The sequence below is a fragment of the Halichoerus grypus genome, chromosome 7 (assembly GCF_964656455.1).
Source record: "Halichoerus grypus chromosome 7, mHalGry1.hap1.1, whole genome shotgun sequence".
NCBI lineage: Eukaryota > Metazoa > Chordata > Mammalia > Carnivora > Phocidae > Halichoerus > Halichoerus grypus.
In genome coordinates, this window is record NC_135718.1 from 11,320,204 (window position 1) to 11,335,102 (window position 14,899).

The following is a 14,899-nucleotide window of genomic DNA, read 5'->3' on the forward strand; positions in this document are numbered from 1 at the left end:
GGACAAAGCCCACATCATGCCAGGCCTTACTTAGCCTGGGGCCATGAAGGGCCCAATCTCCAGCCCCAAGAGGTTCACAGGCCAGTGGGAAAGACAGAGACTAACCATTATGATACAATAAGATGAAGGTGTGATGGGAATTACCAAGAAAAAAAGAATAAGATGACCCACCTGGACCAGAATAATGGGAGGAGGTAACACCTAAGCTGGATCTTGAAGGATAGGCACAGGTTTCTAGGTGGTGAGGGGAAAGGGAAAGGACAGGCATTCCAGGCAAAAGGGAAACTGAGTAAAAGGCATAGAAGACAGAAGGAAGACATGATTGGGCAGTATGAATGGTTAGGTGTGAATAAGGAGATGGTGAAATCCTGTGAAAAGGGATTAGGTGTCATTATTTGGTATTTTATGGTCATCATAAAATTGAAAATATCTGAGCTATGCTGATAACCCTATGTTTTGTGCTTTATTTTCAACAACCCTCAGCAATTTAGATCATGTTTATCAAGAAAACCTACATTTCTGGCTTTCAAGAATATCTAGAACCATGAGACTCCTCTCCTAGGATATTTGCAAACCTTCTTTCCATCATTGAGACCTGCAGTGGAAGCCACATACACAGTGGTGGGCTAGAAACAGTTTGTACTGGCTCTTAAGAGTTGAATGTGTGCTTTTCCTATCTCTTCACTCAGTGACATCTCACTGGTCAGTTGAAATCAGCCATAGAGGAAGTATTTACACAACGGAAACTGAGAGAAGCACTTTTTTTGGTGAGGGGTGGGGGGTTGCTGAACATTTACCAGCAAACCACTAGACATATCTCACTAAGACGTTCTCTCTTAAGAACTAAATGGAATTCAAGGAAGAGTCTAATCAAACATGTATGATATCCCATCTCAAGAGTTCAAGTCAGGATGAAGAAAGCAAATTATAACTCTGGGTCTTCTTTTTATGATTTTAGTTCTACTCTACCCCATTTAATAAAGCAAATTTCTCTCTGAAACACAGATCCTTCTTCTCTCCCTCCAACATCCAATGTAAGGAAGTGCTGGAAGGTAGGAATGGACTCATATTCATAGATGGAGTTGACATATTCTCATGAGAGAAGAGCCCTCTAACCTGTTCCCCACAAAAAAGGGTTTCTCTACAGACTGAAATCCCCCTGAGTTCAGTCTCTGGAGGACAAGACCTTTTTTTAAACACAAATACAAGGCCTCATGATTGGACTTCTGCTGTGAGGGTGTTCAATAGTTCATGCCAGATAATCCACTCCAAGAGAGGAAGCTGTCTGGAACCCAGTTCTTGGTGGGGGGGGGGGAGCACAGAGGATTTATTTGGATTTATTTATTTAGTCTGAAGAACTACAGACTAAACTTCCATCCTTCACCTGTGCTGCCAGCCCTGCCAGGTTCAATAACTGGAATGTGGGGCCCATTTCAGTCCTATTTCTTCACACCTTCCCCTTGGCCCTTTGAACTTCTTTCCCTGCATTTCTGAGTTAAAACTGCAACTGCTTTATAGCTGAGGACTGAGATGGAGGAAGGAAGGATCAGGAATGAAGGTTACTTAATATTATTACTATACTGAATATGGTCATAAAACCTCAAAGACCTCACTTATATGGAGATCAGAACAAAATTAGAAGGGAAAAAAAAAAGATCTCTTTAAATAATTATCTTTTTTTTTTTTTAGACCAGAGGCTCAAGAATGCCATAATTAGATTTTTTCCATGGCCTGGAAAGAAAAGTACACTCAGTTAACCACAAAATTTGCCTCTCTGAAAAAGTCATTGCTGCTAATTGACAGACCGACAATTACAAGACACAAATGTCTTCTGGTGTGTGAGCCATGGGACATTGGAGGCTGTTCACTGATGCTACTTCTACATCAAAGATCGCTTTCACAAGACAAGGCACTCAATATCTTTTATCAAACTAATGACCACTTACAAGTTATGGTATATTTTTGCAGCTGTGAAGAGCTATTTGGCCTGAAAATTCAGGATTTATAGAGTGCTGATCCAATAAACACACATTATGAAAAACAGTATCTAGGCAGCTAATGTCCTAAGGTTTCAGGAACAGTTGGTCTAACCTGACTAGTCAACGAGTAGTAACTGATTTACTTTTCATGGGTACATTAACCCAATTTGGACAGCATGGTATGCCTGAAAAATAATTCTCCAGTACATTGAACAGTCTCCCGGATCTACTAAAGTGCACTTATTCACATTTAGGATATTATATTGCCTGGTTTTGTCATTGCAATATGCTAGTCAGATTTTTTTAATGACATTGTAAAGTGGAAGACATTTTTAAAGGGAAAGATAAAAAAAATACTTCTCCAAAGGGGACTTACACCTCTCCCCATTGCTTTCAATCTGGCTTCTCCGTTTCCCACCCTCTGCAGCTGAACTCCCCAAAGATGGCCCCTGAGACCTCCCAAACTTCAATCCAGAAACCCACTTTCCACCATTACCCCTCCTGAGTCTTTCAGCAATGTTTGGAAGAATTTACACACACACACACGTATATGCTTCTGGAAATTTTCTCCTCTATCTTTCCTGCTGGCTGGTTTCCTACCTCTTTGCACTATTTCTCTCCTTCACATTATTAATTCAATTTCCCTCCCCTGCTTTCTAAAGGAAGGCGTTTCCACCTTAGGTCTGACCGTGGACCTCATCATTCTCTCTCTGGACTCTCTCCCAGTTCACGCCCTAGTTCACGTCCTAGTTCATTCCCACTGCCTCAGCTCTTCCCTAGAAACCCAGTGACAGCTGTTCCCAATGTTTCCTCAGCCCTTAAACTTGATCTATGCAAGCCCAGCTCATTACCTTCCCAACAAACAGCACCTCTAAGCTTCCTGATTTCTGCCCCACCTCCTCCCAGACCCTCAGACACAAACCCCAGGGCCCCACTGGGCTTGTCCTCCCCCTTGAGATTCCTCCCCCAGCACACCTTTCATAGCTAAGCCTCCTTTCTATTCCCACCGCCCTTGCCCTGGTTCAGGCTTTTGTGATGCCTGGTCTACTTTTCTTAACTGGTCTTCTCGACATTCTCTCTAAGCCAACCCTGAATGACTGTACGTATGACTAGAAGGCCAACCAAAGGGTTAAGCCAGGACAACCACCAGTGTACCAGATTATTCGTGGCTGCAAAACATTCTTTCAATGCCCTTTTTGAGTGTCCATTGCCTACAGAATAAACTCTCCCTCCTCTTCCCCAGGATTGAAGAACCTTCAAAATAAAGACACAATTCTACCTTCCCAGTCTTATTGCTCATGATTTCTCCACTTAGAGAATTTGTACTAGGATATATTATATGATGGACAGGTCAGTCTCTGTTTACTTTTCCCTTAACATGCCTCTCTGGGCTTTCCCATGCACGTGTCATCCTCCATCTGGGCTGGTACCACTGCCACCACCTACCACCACTTCTTGAAACTCCACATCCTTCATGGCTCAACTCCAAGTGCCTTCATGCAGGAAGCCATCCCTGATCCTCCAGTATGATGTGAGTGCTGCTTCTCTTAGGCCCCATATGCCATCATTTTCTTTGGAATGAAGTGTTTTGTTTCCTTATGTTTCAGCCCCTCCTGGGCAGTAACCTCCTTGAGGAGAGGAAGAGGAAGCATGTCTGCCTTGTCTCCTGCATATTTAACCTCCTCGAGTTAAATATTTGGTAAGCATTGTTCCATAGATGTAGAGCTCATTTAGGGAGGGATTCTCTGGAGTCACCCCAGTTAATGTTTATGTTAATGACCAAAAGTTCATTAAAAAGTATCTAAGATGGAGACCAGCCTGTTAACAGCTATGCAAGCCATGGTCTAAAGTGGAGTGGAAGTAACATCTAATTCATACCATTGTTTGATTTGTCCCTATCAGAAACTCATGATACACTCTGCTCTTTGTCAATACAGAGGGTGGTGATCTCTACCTCTTAATTCTGAGAGTTGGGCTCTCTTCTTAACAGTTTTTTAAAGCCTGTTTTATTTGACCATGTTAGTCAGGCATTTGGTTTTTTTCTGTTTTGAGCAGAATTTCTCATTTATAAGCCACCTTTTCCTTTCCGTTTCCCTATATTTATGATGTTCTTTGTTACTTTATGAATATATATGTGTGCAAAAGAGAGTAAGAAAGAGAAAAATCTGAAAGAAAAGAAAGCATAGTAACTCTTCCAGAAGTTACAGATTTTTAGAAGTTATGACATAAGTTTCCTTCTCAATAAGAAACACCTAGTTTTACAGATAAAGGAGGGAAAAATGTTGATAAGAAACCTATTATGAGAATAAAAGAAGAATAACAAAGACTTCACCTAAATTTTGGTCAATTGGTCAATTTCAGTCATGGTTACACCTCTTCATGTATCTCTCCTACTCTCCTACTCATGTTTGTAAGCTCAAAAACAGGGTTAGGTTGCTGAGAACTGTTCTATTTATGTTAAGCCCCTGAAACCTCTGGCTTTTTATCTGTTAAGACCCAGTGTTGACAAGTCCTACCAAGCAGTGGAGCTACTCATTTTCAGAGCCTTTGAAATGCCAGTGTCCATTGTGAACTGCCAAGGGGTGGAAAGCGTGTGCTCCATGTTCTCAGACTCATTGCATTCATCTCCAAGAGTATCTGAGGGGCCAGTGCTTTATATACATACCTTGGGAAATCCTGTCACAATCTTTGCAATATCTACAATGAGGGTACCATCCAGTACTCTGAGAGTACCTTCCAGAGTGCTGGTAGACCTAACATGGCTCTTCAATGCTGGAGCATACCCAGAGGATTGAATAGTGGTGCAAGCACAATACCCCAGTTCCATCAGAAGGGAGAGTAGATAAAAGGAGAAAGAGATTCTATGTTAAGGAGCAAGTTTTACCCAAGGAGGAGGTATTTAACTTGTAGAAGAGTGGATAAGCAAGAAAGGACAATAGCAGTGGGAGATAGAGTATAAACAGAAAGAACAAAAAGACAGGGAAAAGAAAAGGAAGACACAGAGAAAGCAAGTGAGAAGTTGAGACCCCCAACCCTAGCCCTAAAAGACCCTGGACTCTGGAGGAAGAACACTCTGACAGCTAAATCGCTCCTCACACCTAGAGTGCCTTGCAAATTCCACGTGCTTCCCCTGCACTTCTTCATTTGACTCCCACAAAGGAGAGTCACCTCACCCCCAAAGCCCAGGAACCCCCCACCTCCCATCCTCAAAGCCCAGAGCTCCACCTGGTCTCTGAAGTGAAATTCCTCCCCAACTCCCAGCTCATAAGGACAAAAAGCAAAGGTCCTAGAGAAGAAGGAGGAAGGTTATCCAGGGAAGGGCATTGTGCCTTCTGCTCCTCCCAGGCTTTTCTGGGTCTGACATGTTTAGGGTTTATTTCTTGCACCATTTCTTAGTGCAGTGTTTATTTCTAGGGTCTCAACCTCAGATCACCCTGACATATACACAGACATACACATGGGTACACAGGGACACAAACACACGCACACACAGTTGCGCACAGACATACACACACACAGATACACATCAACACACACACACACACACACACACACACACACTCCTCTCCTTCCTCCTTCCCTGGGTATTCCCAGTTCTCATATCCCTAAGGAAATTAGGGTAGAGAGAAGGGATGAAGCCAACCAAGGTTAAGATGAAGATTCTGTGTTCTCTCTCATTTTCATTTGTTTCCATGACTATGGACTCTGAGAAACAAACTGAGGGTTCTAGAGGTGAGGGGGGTGGGGGATGGGTTAACCGGGTGATGGGTATTAAAGAGGGCACGTATTGAGTGGAGCACTGGGTGTTATATGCAAACAATGAATCATGGAACACTACATCAAAAACTAATGATGTAATGTATGGTGATTAACATAACATAATAAAATAAAATTTAAAAAAAAAGATGCAGATTCTGAAAAAGAATGTCTGCCTGCTTTGGATAAAGCTGGAATAAAGACCAAAAATAATAACCAATTGACTTTAACTTGTAAATTTTATCCAGTATTGGGACTAAACACACACACGCACACACACGTGTGCAAGTACACACACCACTGCCACCATTCTCATATCCCAGGGCAGAGACAACACTCATTTTGAGACACATGGTTTAGAAAAGCTCATTGGTGGGTCTTCATCAACAGCAGGGTCTACGCTGATGTGGAGAGGGGAACCCAAGAAAGAGCTAATTTGGTTTTCCCTGGTGGGCAAGTCTAGCAGGCTCTAGAACCTGTAAAAAGGAGCCAGGGAGAAATACAGGGTTGGCAGACTGAGCGCAGGTGTCCCCACTTTTTCTTTGTAGTTATTTCTTATTCTGTCTTGTGCTATAAAGCCCTCATCCCCCTAAAGCTTCGGTGAGTCTGTTAACTCAGCCCAAGGCAGCAGTACTCTGTTCCTGCATCAGGAGAACAGTAAATGACCTGGGCCACAAGCTCCTGGGTGACATGCCCTGGGGAAGCCCAACAGCAAGCAATGTAAGGGAAAGAAGTTTACCCAGGATGAGGTGACACCTGCAGGACCCAGGCAGATGCCAACCTTGCCCCAGCAGCACAATGTGGGCACAGGCAGTCCCCCTGCTCTGCTGGGACTCAGCTCTCCAAGTGCCCAGGATCCTAAAAGTCATAGGAAGAAACACTGTAGCACCTGCTAATCTGCTCCCCATTTTCTGATCCAATCGGGGTAACAGCCTCCCTCAGAAACAGAATCAAAAACATTCTGTTGGCACGGTAGAATTACCTCCTGCCAAAATGAGCTTATAAAAAATCACTGTAAGCTCTGGAGACCTAATGTATGGCGTGGTGACTATAGTTAATAATAATGTATCATATACTTGGAATTTGCTAAGAGAGTAGATCTCATCACACACACCAAAAAATAAAAGGTAACTAGATGAAGAGATGGATATGTTAACTGGCTTGATTGTGATGATCATTCCACAATGTATAAATATATCAAAACATCACATTGTACCCTTTAAATATATACAATTTTGACTTATCAATCATACCTCATTAAATCTGGGGATAAAATAACTGTGGCTCTTAGCTATCAAAATCCTGGCTCCCCATCTCTCCCCCCTTGGCCTCCCCCACCCTCTGGCCAGACTGCTGTACCCCCCAGCACGGCTGCCTGTGAGATCATCCAAACTTTGGGAGAATGGTTGAGTTAGTCATGCCCTCTGGCCATGCCCCAAAGCCAAAGCTACTTCAAGGTCACCCAGATTCCAGCAGCCCCATGATTCCAAACTCTTTTCCCAAAAACAAAGGAAGATAGGATGTGATAGGGTGGAGAGAAAGAAGGAAGGAAGAAGAGAGAGAGGATGGAGAAGGGAGGGAGGGAAGGAACGAATGAATGAACCAAGGGAGGGAGAGAGGGAAGGAGGAAAGAGGACATTCATGGAGCCTGACTCTTTCTGCAGGAGTGATTCCCTATGCCTACCTGGAATAACCAATTCTCTCTTTTATTTGTAATGAATCCTCCTCAGCCTTTAAGACCCAGCTCAAACATGACTGTCTCTGAAGCCTTCCCTGACTTCTCAGACAGTCCAGACCACCCCAAGAACCACAAACTCTTCTATTCTCATTCTAATTAGACACTTTCTATCTGGACCTCACCTAAAAGTCAGAGGACTGGCTGGAAAACCTCTACAGTTTTTCCAACTCTCAAATCCCATGGACCTATGAATCATGAGCCAAAGTCCTGAGCACTCCGCATCATGATGCTCCCAGTCCCAACATTGCGATTATCCCCTGAGCTCATGGGAAGTTGGGGACCTGGACTCTCATGCAAGGCTGTAGGGGCTTCTAGGGGTGCAGACATTTCCCTCCTCCCTGAGGCACCACCCTGGGAAACCAAGGCATAAGGGGGAGCCAAGTTTGGGCAGAGCCCCAGTCCAGGCTGAGGCCACTCCAGAGAAAATGGCATGAGCGGCCAGAGTTAGGAGCCAAAAGGCAGAACTCATGTTTTGTTTTTCACTAAGTAGCCACCATGGGCAGAACAGCAGGTGAGTGGGCATCTGGAGCAGGGCGGCAATCCCTCCCAGACCCATTATCACCCCTGGCCACTTCTCTGCCTTCCCATCAACCAACCGCCTCTTGCAGCCATTGACGTGTCACCTCCGTCTGGACCACCTCTTTTGGTGGCTTCGCTGGTTTTCCCTGGCTGAGCGCCAGCAGGCACCCAAGCCCCCAGATCAGAGGGTGTTAACAACCAGTCAGCAAAGAGCATGATTATTTTCCTGTCTCCGTGGAGACTCCATTGATTTTCTGGAAACAGCCCTAGACTTCATGAACCAGTTCTGTGGGTGGCAGGGGAGAGTGTATTTTGCCACGCTTCTCTAAGGCAGGAACTTCTGTCTGTGTTTCCTCTCAGGTAATAGCAGGTGAGAGTTTGGGGCTGCCCTTCCATTTATTATTATTCACATGTTATTTTCTATGATCCCTCAGAGAGCCCCATCACACTGGAAGGACAGGTGACAGCTCCCTTCTACAGAAGAGAAAGTAAGACTCAGAGGAATATACCCGAGGTCACACAGCCAAGTTTCCTAACTCCTGGCCTAATACATGTCCCACCACTACACACCACCTGATAAGACTGGCTTCCTAAGAGCTAGCCTTGGGCACAGATGTAAAGAAAATATGCTAGTTTTCCAGGAAAAAAAAAAAAAAATCCACCTTAGGCAAAACTGAACTTCCCTAGATACAGTCCCATTAAAGTAGCAAACGTCAGCTGACAGGGAAGCTAAGTCAATAAGGTGAGAAGAGAGAAAAGCCCAGAAGGGGCTGTCACATGGCAGGTGTGGACTCTACCCTCCATTTGCCTTTCCTCAGCAACCCCTCGTGGCCCTGAGGTAGCCAGCCCTGTGCAAACCTGCTCCTTAGTCCTAACTGAAGAGGACACAGTTTTCCAACAGGATCTTGCTGTTATTCTTCCAAATGTTGGTGCTGAGCTCAGAATGTCAGCCAAAAATGGCTTTTTTAAAGTATGTGTTGAAAAATCGTTTCCTGGGCAAGCATCTATTTCGGGTAACACCCAGAATATCACTATAAAAGAACTTCAGTTAACAAAATACTTGTCTCTCAAGATGCTCAGCAATGTTTCCAGAAGCAAAATTGTTAGTTAGTTATGGAACCACTGCCTTGTAAAGAATAGACCCAGCCTGTTATAGGAATGGACCAGAAATGACCTCCATGGTCCCGGTGGTGGTCTTCACCCTGACTACACAGAGAATCCAGGGATGGGCTGTAGAATCCTGATGTTCAGGCCCCGCCCTGGCCAATGAAAGCAGAATCCACAGATGAAGGAGGAGTAGCAGCTTCTTCCAGAAACACTCAGTGATTTGTCCTAACGTGCGGCCAGCGTTGAGGACCCCGAGTCTATGCAAACTAGTGGATTTAAAATTCATCTGATTTCAGTTGTCCAAGGAAAACTCCAGAGCCCAGGAAAATCAATCCTAAAGCAAACTAAACAAATAAACATATTAAGTCATATATATAGTGTTAAAAATTATTTCCTGAATATCTGTCACAAACCTAGAACTATATGAGGTATGATGGACATTGAGTGGATGTTGAGGCCTCCCTAGGCCAAGAGCCCAGCCCTGCCCTGGCCCCCTCTGTCCTCCCCACTGCCAATGGAGCCAGGCTTGTCCAGCAACAAAGGAGAGGCAACCATGCTGTGTGGCCTCCAGGCCTGACCCCCTCCACTGGGTGCTACACAGGCCACATGGGAGTGTCCCCAAGTCTCCTGTTCACCTGCCCCATTCTCTCACCCCTGGAAAGTGCCTTCTTCAGCCCTGGTCCAGCCAGAGTCCCCAGCATGTTGATAAGTAAGAACACACGATGTCATTTAGAGAGGAGCCTGAGGAAGACCATGACAGTGTACTTTGGTTGAGCCAGCCAGTCACTGTGGAAGCTGTTTGAACAACAGCCTGCCCAATGCCAGAGCTACTCGGGTGCCCCTACCCCTTGCAGGACCCCTGGGGTAGTGGGGGTTGGTGGAAGGATATCTAGGGTGAACGGCAGGACACCAGGGCTGGAAGCATATGTCACCTGCCCTTCCCACGGCCTGGCCTCCAACAGTGCAGTGTGTGGCTGGTGTCCCTGCCTACCACTGGTACCTGAAGGGCCTGGCTGTCTGCCCTTGGCCTCAGCCAACCGCCAGGAGCCTCAGTTTCCCCATGTCAGGACGAGAGCCCCAGGGTACAAGAGCCCCTACTGTGCCTGAAGGAGAAATAAATGCTGTTACCTCACAAAACAAAACAAGACATTCCCCACCACAGAACTCATGTGACCTAACTCATTAAAAAATATAAAGGCACTATCTCTGCCCTCAAGAAGGTTAAAGACTAATTTGGGTAGAATAGCAAATACCATAAGAATTTTCAAATAAAGGAGTCTCGAAGGTAAAACTTTTAAAAAAGTAACTCTTGGGGAAAACTCAAATTATCACAAGGACAAACAAATAAAATTCTCCTCTGCAATTCAGTGATTCTACTCCTGGGTTTATGATACTCTAGAGTGTTTAAAATCATGTAGAAAGGAATCATACTTCCAAGCCAGCAACCCCCACGTAACTTCAGTTCATCTGAAGGTTTAAAAGGGGTCAATCGCATAAGGCACTTTTTGGAGAAGGCTCAGGAGATGGCAGAACAAGACACAGTCACAAAATCCAACCAACCACAATGACGTCAGCTCCGAAATACTGGAAATCTGCTTTCCTTTGATGACAAGTGGTCTCTTCTGCCATGAGACCCGGGCCACCAAAAACCAAGCACTTGGGAAAGAAACCCTTCAGCAATGGTTACTTTGGGATCATGAAAGGAACTTTGCTACAGCTTCCAAAGGAAGAGCTGGGAAGGGATTAAGTGTATTGAGATCAAAACATCCACTGTGTTCAGGAAAGCAGTCACTCAGAATCTGCCACTTCTCATACATACTCAGAAAAGCAAGTATCTCTGGCACATTTGCTTCTTAGGTTTAGTTGTACACCTAAGAGCCTCTTAGTTAAAATATTAATCACAGACTTTAAACCAATGTTCCTATTTCTGCAACGTGTGCGAGGATTTTCTTCCGAATGCTGCACTGCACCCGGCCTGCAGGGGTCTGGAAACCAACTGGGAGGCTGTCCTGAGCCAGAGTGGTAACAACAATGACCTTTCCCATCTCCCAAGGCCTGTGCCTGAGTGCCTTTCCAAAACACTGGCTTCAAGTTTGGGTCTTGAGACTCCTCAAAATACAAACCTCATTTCCCTGACCATAGGACCACACTCCAATTCCAAAAGCCAATTAATCAAGCATGGAATTGCAAATTACTTTGGATTTTTCTCCTTTCATTTCATTTTCTGTGATCTTATGTATAGAATGTGGAAATCAAGAATAATGTCTGTAAAAATCATAACTGCATTACGTGGAAACAAAGAGATTCAAGGAATGTCTGTCTTAATATAACAAACCTTTGCTTAAAAACATGCAAACACACACACACGCACACACACACACACACTTTAATGCCTTGGCTGCAGGTGGAATAGAAACCAGGCTGTGTGAAAGTCAACTACTTTTCATTCCCAGTTTTTCTGTGCACACACAAATCCATTGACTTACCGGGGACGAGAACTTGGCTCACGATTTCATGCTTATCTAGCTGCTTTTGTCTTGAAATTTAAAAGCAGTTTAATTACATTAATTAGGCTTCACAGCAGTGCTGAAATACTTTCTGAATTTTCTGAAGCCAGAACAGAAGAAAGCGATACCCCAAGACCATTCCTGGGGTCCCCTAAGCAAAACGCTTACATCTAAAAAATTAAACTAAGAAAAATATTTCAAATGGATCACATAGCCCAGAACAACTGAAAAGACACACGAAGGAGAGAAGCAAAATAAAAGGACAAAAATAAAAGTTGCCCTTGGAAGTCATATCTCGAAATATGAGGCATATTTGATAATATTCCTTACTTTTTTGGAATATTCTTTAAAATAGTTATCTGAATTCCTAGACGAGAACAGGTCCTTTTGAGGCTGACAGCAGGGGTTCTGCTTATGAAGCCAGGAGACAGCCAGAGCCACATCCGCTTTTGTGTTTTAAGCATGGAAGTATTTTAGTATCTACTCTGAATGCATTACCAACTTTGCAATGGAGAGGAATACTTCTGGACTCAAAGACTTCCAAAGTGAATACAATCCCATCCTATTAGCTTAAAAATCACAAAGAGGCTTTGAGTCTTACCCCTTGGCTCTCAGGCATGGACAAGAACCACAGCAAGAATGACCGCTGAGAAAATTAATTCATGGGGTGTCTTTGTGTTGTCATGGAAAGTTCTTTTTTCCTCCTGATAACACGACACAGTAACTGTTGGTTTCAAGCAAGTTTAATTGCAACATCTTTAACCAAGTGATATGTAACTTTGCTGCCCAGAATGTAATTGTAAACTCGAAAGGGGCCCTCAAATGCCCACTTGTAGCTATTGGGTAGAGAAATTTTCAGAGCCTTCAGCTCTGTTCTGCCTGCCAGCAGGCTCTCAACAGTTCATCTTCTACTCCTTGCTCAGATCTAAGTTGGCCGTTTTATCTATGTGCATCCCACATGGCACTTGCCAGGGAAACACAAGGGGGAAAACTTTCATCCTCTCTTTCTGGAAGCTGGCCCACTTAGAATATTGCTTCCTGATCCTTCCAATTAGCTAAAACCCCAGAGGCACTCAACAATTAAAAGAAGGGACCAGAGGCATTCGCTTAGAACATGTACATCGTGTCTAAAATGTAATTATTCTTTTTCATGGTCTCCATATTGCTAACGTTGTCCAACTAGAAACGGAAACTGCCACATAACTTAATCTGCAGGATTCTTATCTTTATGCAACTAGAAGAGAATAAATTAAGTTTTTATTCTTTTTTTGTTCGTCCCCTCAAAGAAGTCAAAAATTTTCAGCTACTAAGGAGATTTCAAGCTCACACTGAATTCCTCTGGGCAAGAAGATACAGGAGATCATGACTAGGCATTCACATATCCTTTACAGAGATAGGCAGGCAGGATTGAATTAGGTTGTTTGGTTTTCATGGCCCCCACAGGGCTCCGTTTTGTTCAGCATCATCAGGCAAGGAACTTATTATAACTCGGCAAGTTCAGTCTATTTCCAAAATATTATCCCCTAAGGTCTAAATACTGGCCAGGCAGCCCCACCATCACATCTGCCAAAGAACAGCCTGGTCGCACACGGCACCCCACCTCCCCACCATATGTTCCTTTTAAGAAACCTGAGCTGTGTTTACTGGATAGGTATGTAGTCAGTGGATACCACCTGAATTGGGCATGCCTGTATATCTCCTAAATTTGTAGAGGAACACCAATGGTCAAGTAATAACAGCACCCAATAATTAAGTACTTACCATGTGTACTTTACAGATGGTCTCTCATTTTCTCTTCCCATCAACCCTACAAGGGTGATACTATTGTGATCCTTGTTTCACAGATGAGAAAACTGAAGTTCAGAGAGGTTAAATAAGTTGCCCATGGTCACATCTGCCCAGAGTCCTTGCACACCTTAGCCTTTCCTGGAAGTAGCTTAGGTTCTCCCCAACCACAACCCAGATATCATGGTGCATCCCAGCCTCACCACCCAAGCTGCAGAATGTTTCATCCTATCTGCCTGGAAGAAAACAATCCCACCAGTTCATCCAAGTCTCTAGACACTTCATCATAATATTACCCCCATTGAATCCCTCACAACATCTTGAAAAGGGCACAGGTTTATCCCTCTTTTACTAGAAATTGGGGAATCAAAAGCATGAAGTGACTCCCACAGGTTATGCAGCTTATTTAGTGGCGATTTCTGGATTCGACCCCAGGAGTTGCACTGTTTTCCCCATTGCTCCTTGGTACACAGTTGGTCTCTGATAAACAATTGTTGATTAACACACAGTGATGCCATTCTCTCCACCACAACTGTTTCCATTTGCAGTAATTTCTGACTCAGAAGATAATTAAAATTCTCAAAAGATTATTTGCTCAGCTGTGCACCCCCACAGCACCCCCCAAACTCCAATGACTTAATGCAACGGAGGTTAAGGTCTCACCCATGCCAAGTCCACTGTGAGTCCAGATGACTCCCCAAGGAAAATGCCCACCAGGTGCGGCACAGCATTGACCTCCACATCAACCCAATCTTGCACAGATGCCCCATCAGGGGAAGAACTTGGTGGCGAGCAAGCATCAGTAATGAATGCTTCCACCCAGAGTGACACACGGTATTTTTCCCCACTGTCTGTTGGCCACGGCAAGTCACACAGCCATGCCCATCTTCAAGAAGACAGAGATACAATCTTCCTGTTTGTCCAGAAGTGAAGAACACTGGATGTCAAGAAAGCAGTCATTACTACAACCAGTGCAAAAACAGAGATGTGAGAGGCAACATGATTTGAGAGGCAGTGGTCATGCAGCTAACAAGTGGCCAAGACAGAACCCAAACCCAGGTTTACTTATCTCGAAAATCCAAGTCCTCAACTAACACATAATTCTCAAGAGACTAGTATCCATTTTATATGCCAAGTTATTCTGCATGAATAATGGGCATGTATTGCTTATTGGCTGGCGGCTCTGCTGATCTTGGCTGACCTTGCTCACTTGTCTGGGGTCTGCCCCGCTGACAGCTGATCAAGGCTGACCTTGGTTGGGAGAGTTTCGATGACTTGACTCTGCTCTCCACTTGCCTCTCATCCTCCAGCAGGCCAGCTCAGGCATTTTTCATTGCAATAGTAGAGTCCCAAGAACAAGTAGGCCCAAAGCAAGTGGCTGAGCCCAGAGCTGGGAAGTGGGGAGGGGGTGAGGAAAGCACTATAATATTGCACAGCAAAGGAGTGAAGAATTAGTCTAGGTATATGCAAACTTTTTCTATAAGAAGATTTTATCTCTTGGGCCACAC